Raw genomic sequence first — 9,699 nt, forward strand, 5'->3', positions numbered from 1 at the left:
TCTTTGCGCGACCAAATATTTTATTCAAACGTCTCTAATCCTATTAGTTTCTAATAATATCGTAGTAATTTGACATTTTAACGGCGAATATTTTAGTCACGAACGACAGTAAACCGATAGTATAGTAGAAATGGTAAGAAATTGATTCTATTTGAAGAGAATTGTATGGCATTCTATCAATGGCAAATTTATAAAATATTGTATTGAAATAAGTAACTTTGTAATGCCACACATGCTTGAGTGGAATAACAAAGTTACTTATTTGATTTCAATAAGTTGTTTTAATTCCATAAAGGTACGCTGGAGACAGAACAATGATAAAACTTAATGTGATTATCGAAGCCATAAATATTTAATTTGCCATCAATGTAAATTATATTTCCATTCTTTATCTATGTAAGCCCATACTGTCTATGAGTTTTAGATATGTAATGAATTAGATATATAATTACATGATTAAATTGTACAACTTAGATTCAAATCTGAGTTTGTTCATTGAAATAATCGCTATAGAAGTACTACGTACGTGCTTTAACTTTTTATATTTACATTGTTGGTATATTCATTTTTTTAACTTATTTATGCCTATGATATACATAAGAAATATGGTGAATGTATTGTATCATAACTCATAGAGGCCTGTGAGTTTTAACGAATCATCTACCTAATTGCCGTACCTAAAGGAGTGTAGGTATCATGTTCGAGTATTTTCCCATGAGATGGCTCAATATTCCTTTCGTATAATTTACGGTTTTACTATCCCCATATACTCATAGAACTCTAAGTGTCAACTTCACTGAATGAGCATAGCAATAGTGGAATTTTTACGTTAAATTAGAATTTAAAGTAATAAAAAGAGCCAATATTAACGCTAAGCTCATGGCTAAGTTACACAAACTGGTGACCCAGTCCTCATCGCACATATTTACTCTATGTGTATACATATTTACTCGCTGAAAACAGTTGAGGTAGATAAAGCACATGGCATTCAATCAGGTATTTGATGCTCGAAAGAGGATGACGGAATTGGAAAACCGTTCCATCAACAACTACATGGTTCCCTGCAAGCAACCACTAGGGTGTGGAGGGATTTTTCCACACAAAGTATGCAACATCAAAGTTAGGTGTCGCTCAATTGATATTTACCGGTAAATATGTAATATTATTCCAATTATTCAACAACAGCTACATACACTGCAGCATATAAGCATAAAATATTTCCGTTCGCATGCCACACGAGCTGCAGGTAACAAGAACAATAAAATAAGGGTATGGTAGAAAAACGATCGTACTAGGCTCCTTAGAACCGATGCGTTTCCTTCATCCTTAGTAGATTTACGATCGCGGCATGCCGGGGAGTGGGTCACAAAATTCAGACGAGACCTGGGTAAGGTCATCGTGGTCGAGGAACTTCACTCACCGCTGTCATTAGCCGTCTTCCTCCTGTTCCTCCTCCGGCCCCTCCCCCTCTTCCATCCGCCCCTCCTCCTCTTGCCTTCCTCCGCCACCTCCTCCGCCGCCACCAGAGCTTGCCTCTGGCGCTCCTCTTCCGCAGCCGCACCCTCCTCCTCTTCCTCCTCCTCCTCCTCGCCGTCAGACTCGCCCCATGGATCGGGGGTTGCTTCCAGACCCTCATCGCTCCCCCCACTCCCCAAGGCAGACCCCTCCTCACAGTAATCCATCCTGTGGTCACCCAACTTGACCTCATCCCCGATTCCGCTTGGCATCGAATAACCCTCAATGAACGACGGCTCATGCTGCCTCGGCTGGTCCATGAACATGTCCATGACTACCATGTTGGTGTTGCCGGTGGTCGAGAAGTCCTCTTCGTTTCTTGAGTACGTCTCTTGCGAGTCGACCAGCATACACAGGCCTTCGCTCTGGGACACGACGACCTGCGTTGGGTGCACAGCATGCGTGAGAACAGTCAGATTCATCAAGGAATATTTTAAGAAGCGCATTGGGCAAATTCATATTATACAGAATAGAAGTATTCATACCCCTTAATATTCGGTCTTCCTTTAATTTTAATAATGTCAGAAGAACTTGAATTGGCTGTTACGATATCAACAGCGAATTATAACAAAGCCTTGCGAGTTGTAATTATCACGCGTACCTCTTGATTTTCGATAAGGGCATTTTTCATTATTTATGAAAACACCAGTTATAACACTTATCCATGTATTTACTTGTTTTTCCCACTGCTTGTGACTTATTTTTCAGTAGACATTTATTGAGGTTTTCTCTACGAGTATAAACGTAAATACACGGCTAACACCCTGTGGAGAAGGACAATGTCATCAACAGTAAGGCCGTGGTACCAGATGCATTCTTAAATGAGTGCCCATCACCCAGGATCACAGTTTTTATTGTCACAGGAACCAGATATCTGTTGGAGTCAATAGGTGCCAGATGAAGAAGATATTGCACGTACCTATACGATTCAACAGGAGATTTTACAGTGGTAGTTATTAGGAGCGCGACTCATTGAATCATTCATATATAGGAGGGTGATCCCCAAAAAAGACTCCTATGGGTTACGCAAAAAACGTCACTTTTGACGGAAATACGTGCAGCATTCCAAGTAGGAATCGGGATACCACTGAAAACCTTTCACTGCCGGTATTTGAACCCGGAACCTGGAAATGGGAATCCACTAGCCACCGCATCAACTCGATACTCACGGAAACCTAAGGACATTGCTATACGACTAAGGTAGGTTCTATAAATGGAGAGCCAGGACCCAGGGTGGTCATGAGGGTCAAGATAATCATGGTTTCCTAATAGTATGGAAATATAATAATATTAGGAAATATAACGTATACACGAGTCTCGTACTAAAAATAAAAATTATATATTCTTTAGTGCTCCTACGACTGAAAATTACATAGTATGCTCTTGCCATATTAACAATTAATGCATAAAAAATATGGAATTCAGCCTGATTAAAATTGTTACATATTTTAATATACATGTAATTATATTTAAATGTTACTAGTTTGACTAAACCTACTCTTACAGATATTTCAGATATTTAATGTTCCAGAATGCAAGAAAACATTATATTAGCATATATTGAATTATTTACTACATTGCATACATACAGGTATATTATATATATATATATATATATATATATATATTTATTTATTTATAATTATTAGGTAATCTACCGGTTAAGGTAGGTTTTTGGATGGACATAATTGCTAATTAAATATTTTGTGACCCCTAGCAAAACACAACATCCTACTCTATATCAGGTCCCTCTTCAGCCCCCCCTCATCCCGTCCAACATCCCTATCCTGTTCCTTCCCTTTCCTCGTTTTCCTAACATTCTCCCCTCTATCACACTCTTCAACATCCCACTGCCGTCAATACCCCTTTCATCCACTTTTCCTGCCTCCATAGGATTTCTCCCAACAAACCCCTCTCTTCGCCCACCATACCAAGTACTTCCTCATTTGCTTTCTTCTCTGTCCATTTCACCTTCTCCATTCTTCTCTACACCCACATTTCAAAAGCCTCCAGTCTACGTCTATCCTCCTGCTTCAATGACCACGTTTCCGCGCCGTACATAGCTACGCTCCATGTCAAAGTTTTTACGAGTCTTTTCCTAACATCCTTACTCAACGTCCCTGTCATCAACTCCCTCCTCCTTGTGAAAGCCTCTTTGCCTAGCGCATTCTTCTCCTTACGTCCCTACTACCTGGTCCCTGTGCTGCCTATGGCTTCCCAGGAAATTCCCTAAGCCGAAAAATTACACAACTCAGGTGAAGATGAGGTTGCTTAGAGGCGTGCTCAGAGGCGTGCCCGGGAATGGAACATGGGTATCGGATTATAGAGTTCGGGAATCGAACCCGGCCAGTAGTCCAACGCTCTACCCATGGACTACCACGTCCCACCATATCAATTTATGATCTAACAAAATACCAAATTTGGTTATATACTATATTATTATTATAGCAATATCAGGGATAGATTTGGATGGTACCTGAAAAAAATTATCCTCGAAAATCTTTCCCGTCGAGAAATTCTTACGTACATCATGAACTGAACCTTAGTCCTGAATTTTTCTTACTCAGCTATTCACGATATTCAACGTAAAATATTCTCCAACATTTCCAATATTTTCCAACATGGAATGTTACGACAATATTAAGGACAGAAAATTTAGAAAATGCAGTATAATTTTAGAGATCGGAAGAGGGATTATAGATAGTTTAGGTTTATGCGAGTTGAGATGGAAGGATAGCGGGGATTACTGGAGTGATAGTTAGAGAGAAATATACAGTGAACGGGACGAAAGCCAACGAGGGGTAACCATAATATTGAAAAAAGGTGGGGAGAAGCGTATTCTATTTAGAGTAAGTAACGGATAGAATATTACAACTAAAGATAAAAGTAGAACTGACGAACTTGGTCATTGTTCAGGTATTATTCCACCAAGCAATCATAAGGAGAAATAAGTCGATACGATCAGTTAGAGGACAAATTCGCGCGTGTTCGTGCAGGGAAACACTTCATAGTGATGGAGGATTGGAATGTGACAGTAGGCGAAGGAAGAGATGGTGATGAGGTGGAGGACTATGGTTTAGGTACGAGGAATGACAGAGAGGAGAAAGCTATTGAATTCTGCTCGATATAGGGGTTAGGCATCAAAAAAACTTGGTTCAGATATCACAAAAGGCATACGTATACATGGAAAATGCCAGATGACTCAAGAAATCAGATAGATTATATAATGGTTATGCATAGATTTAGGAACAGTGTGATAAATTCGTACAGCGTCTCGGAAGCGGATGCGGACTCTGTTCACATTTTAGTTGCTATGTAGGATAGCGCTCGTTTCAAAAAGATAAGGCAGAGGCGGCGGGGTAGGAAATTGAATGTAGAAGCATTAAATGGATTGATAAGGAAGGAGTACTAGCAGGCTGTAGAGAAAATCATGGAGGACGGTAAAGAGCTGAGTACTATCGAAGAAAACTGGGAATGTATCAAGAAAGGATATCGAAAGCCGCAAATGAAACTATAGGAACCTTTAATAGGAAAAGGACAAGGAAACCATGGATCACGGAGGAGATGATTACAAATATGGATAAAAGAAGGAAATGAAAGTATATAAACACAGAGTAGGGCAAATGGAAGTACAAAGAGTTAAATGATAAAATGAGATGGGTAATAAATAAAGCAAAAGTAGCATGGCCCAGCGCGAAGATATAGAAAGTTTGCAGAGAAAGGTTGAAGTATGTGCGCTATACAAGGAGGTTAAAACACTATCGGGATGTGAAAAGGGAAGGTCTGTGTTAACAGTTAGAGATAGTCGGGTGAGATAATAATTGGCATAGAAAAGATCCAAGAGAGATAGAAGAACTGTATGGTAAAGAACTTAGGCAAACAAGCTTAGATCCAGGCATATTTAAATATGAGATAGAAAGGGCATTAATGGAGATGAAACCGAATAAGGCCGTGAGGTTGGACAACATTCCCGCAGAAATGCTAAAAGGTTTAGGGAAATTTGGGAGGAAGAGGCTATATGGGCTGATTCGAAATATCTATGAGGAAGGAATCTGGCCAGAAGACTTTCTGAGATCAGTGTTAGTTCCTATTCAGAAAAAGGTAAAGGTTACATCATATGAGGACTAAAAGACGATAAGTTTGATATCCCACGCAGCTAAAGTGGTTCTCAGGATCATCAACAAAAGGATGGAGAGCAAGGGAAATGATTAAATAGGGGATGATCAGTTTGGGCTTAGGAAGGGGAGAGGTACGCGCGATACTATTGCAGTAATGAGATCACTAATCGGCAGGAATATAGAATACAATCAGGACGTATTTGCTTGTTTCGTAGATTTCGATGAGGCGTTTGATAGAGTTTATTAGGAAAAACTAATGAGTACATTGAAGAAAATAGGAATAGACTGGAGGGACAGGAGGCTGATCCGCAACCTGTACATGTCTCAGACTGCTCAGGTGCGAGTGGGAAACGGGGATTCCGGGTGGGTAGTGTTAGGAAGAGGTGTAAGGCAGGGTTGACCATTATCACCGTTGCTGTTCAACCTGTATGTAGAGGAAATGATTAATGAGGCATGGGAAGAACTGGAATTAGGAATAAAAATGGGCGGGGAATTCGTAAAATCAGTTAGGTTTGCTGATGGCCAAGCTTTAGTTTGTCAGTCAGCCAAGGGGTTGCAAGCATTGCTGAGTGAATTGGAAATTCAGTGCGACAGGTATGGGATGAGAATCAATATTAATAAAAAAAGGTTATGCGATTTTCCAGAAAGAAAAAAGGTAAGCTAAACATTAAAATAAAAGGGCAAAAACTAGAGCAGGTAGAAAAATTTACGTATCTCGGGAGTGTTTTAGACTAACCCGGTCAAAGTAGTAGGGACGTATGGAGAAGAGTTGCGCTAGGCAAAGAGGCTTTCACAAGGAGGAGGGAGTTGATGACAGGGACGTTGAGTAAGGATGTTAGGAAAAGACTCGTAAAAACTTTGATATGGAGCGTAGCTATGTACGGCGCGGAAACGTGGTAATTGAAGCAGGAGGATAGACGTAGACTGGAGGCTTTTGAAATGTGGGTGTGGAGAAGAATGGAGAAGGTGAAATGGACAGAGAAGAAAACAAATGAGGAAGTACTTGGTATGGTCGGCGAAGAGAGGGGTTTGTTGGGAGAAATCCAAAGGAGGCAGGAAAAATGGATGAAAAGCATATTGATCGGGAATGGAATGTGGAAAACTGAAATACAGGGGGGGGAGAATGTTAGAAAAACGAGGAAAGGGGAGGAATAGGATAGGGCTGTTGGACGGACTGAAGGGAGGAAGGAAGTACACAGAGATGAAGAGAGACTTGTTGTAGAGTGGGATATTAGGTTGTCTTTTGTCAGGAGTCACAAAATATTTATTTGTTAGTTGTGTTCATCTAAAACCTACCTTAACTAGTAGATTACCTAATAATAGGTAATCTACCGGTTAAGATAGGTTTCCAATGGATACAACAACCAAATAGCTCTCTTTTCTCTCCCAAAAAAAACACTACCAATATCCTACTCTGCAACAAAGTTCCTCTTCATCTCCGTATACTTCCTTCCACCTTTCATTCCGTCCAACATTCCTATCCTGTTTCTACCCCTTCCTCGGTTGCCTAACCTTCTCCCCTCTTTCATAGACTTCAACATCCCACTCCCAATCACTTTATATCCAGTTTATGTCTTCTTTAAATTCAAACAATTTCCTTTATATCCCTTCTAAAGAGCATCTATTAGTTTGCTTTCCTCTCTGACCATGTTATTCTTTCCATCCTTCTCCATAGCGCAAACATTAAGTCCTCGGTTTACACTCATTCATCCTGAAAGACCGAATTTCAGAATCATGCAAGCCTCCATACTAAACTCTCCATCTGTCATATTTCATGTACCCACTGAAAGTCCCCGCCATCAATGTTCTCCTTTGCAAAAATCTTCTCACGCTAACGCAATTATGATACAATTTGCTAGCCACTACGCCCATTTACTTCTTAAGTAACGCCATAATTAGAGTCATACCAGACCTAATTTATATACTTCTAATTTGATGTTTAGCTCATGAAATTACTTCTGTGCGGTTAATATCAGTTATTGCCGATTACCCAGAGGTAATATATTAGGCGAACGGGAAGAACTCGAAAAGCTCAACAGCATCGCCTGCGAATCTCACCTGGTTGTCATTGACTTGTTCTCCCCAACAATAGTTGTTGGCCGAGAGATGTCCGTAGCATCCGGAAGGCGGAAGCGGGGGTGAAAATCCGTTAGGGACGTTGGCTCCGTCGGGGCTGTAGGGACGGTGCAGTCCAGTCGGTGTGGCCCTCGTGATGCAGGCCAAATCCAGAGCTCTCCTCTTTGCTCTCCCTAAGGTCGCGGGGAAGGAGGGAAGTGGTCTCCTCTGCTCCTCCCACGGGTCGGCGACCTCCACAGGACCGGGAGCGGAATCCATGGCGGTGGCGGTGGGTTGGAAGACCTGGGGGCCGACGTCAGCTGGGCCATCGATGACGCCTAAGGACGCGAGTCCGTAGTGCGTGTAGGCCGCCGGGGAGTCGAACTGAAGCCATTGGGGGAAGCACTCGGACTCCGGCGACGGGAACGGAGGGAAGGTGGGTGGGTTGGAAGGCCCGGAGGGTTGGTGTTGCTCGAGGGGCAAGAACATCCCGATGGGGGAGCGGGACATCGTCTCCACGTGCATCTTACGTGCCTGCAAAGACGGGTGTCATGGTGGGGTGAGATGCGTAGTGTTTCGTACGCTAAACACCTCCACTTATTTTAACCCAAGTATATGAAGTATGCACTTCCTTAAAAATGAATCGAGTTCACCAAAGATAGCACCAACTGACACATAACTACGCATTTACTCATTATGCGAATATGCATCTGATTATTATAATTATGATGGAAAATACACGTTATTACATTCCTGGAGGTGAATATTTAAAGAATATAATTCATAAAATCTGCAACAAGGCAAATATGTATTCACAATCATCCTTAGACAAAATGCTACCAGTCTCATTATTCTTTTAATTTATCTGCTTAATTTGCCATAGAGCATAAGTAATTTTTTTAAACTCAGTTTTATTTTACCCTTTTCTAATCTATTTCCATCCTCTCTAGTAAATTTAAATGTTCTCTAATACATTGTTGACCTAGTTACACTGTAAGGATAATTTTAAATGTTAATTCCCACTTTTATGCAAGCCCAAGACACATTGGTAAAAGGATATTTTAAGAGGAAAGTTGATCTGCAGGAGCATTTGTTTCCTTTGACGTGAACTTTGTAAGTTTTCGAATCTAAGGTAGAGATTCCAACGATTGCATAAGACTCATCAGAGATATATGTTACACACCGTTTTACGCTAGCTTCCGAAGGAAAACATTTCACCATTGAAAATTGTCATTAAAAAATATTTTACAACGACACAGAATGACTTAACACACAATACGTAACGCATTACACAATTTCCACTTCCTAGTTCTTCAAAACTGTGCAAGCAGAAACTATTTTTTCTTAATAAAATGTTAATTTTTACACATTGACCACAGATAAATGTATCAATACGTTTACAAAGAGGAATACAATGGAAATATTATTATATAGTTCATATTAGTATTGGGATTGATTTATAAATGCCCCTATGGTTTTGGTGACTCTACTCTGTGAACACTAACGGTAGAATACGACAACAAAACAAATTATAAAATCAAAGTTTTCGCGGAACAAGAAAGAGATTTTTAATGATTGGAAAACAATTCAATGAAAGTACATTCAAAAGTTTAAAATACGTATAATAAACATAAAACAGTTCATACGCAAATTTTTCTGTCATGATTTTCGTACGAGATTATTGTAAACTGTAATGCTATTAAAACTCAGAGTGTAAGTGACGTTTAATCAAATACTCATCTTCTCAATAGCGATACAGAATTTTAGCACCTCGTTTGGCAGTTTTATCAATCTAAAATTATTCTAATGAAACTCTAATCATACTTCAATAACATGCACCACGAAGCGGATGACAGCTTACGTCTGCTACTAACACATGAGAAACGCAATAACATTTGTTAAAAGGCAACAGAACGCTATCAAAACAAGGATCATCTTATTTTGGCAAGAGTGAATTCAGTACTCAACATAAACCTCTCCATCCCCCCTATTACTACCTCTTTCGAGCTTT

The sequence above is a fragment of the Hetaerina americana genome, unplaced genomic scaffold, assembly GCF_022747635.1.
Source record: "Hetaerina americana unplaced genomic scaffold, ioHetAmer1.1.p SCAF_6, whole genome shotgun sequence".
Lineage (NCBI taxonomy): Eukaryota > Metazoa > Arthropoda > Insecta > Odonata > Calopterygidae > Hetaerina > Hetaerina americana.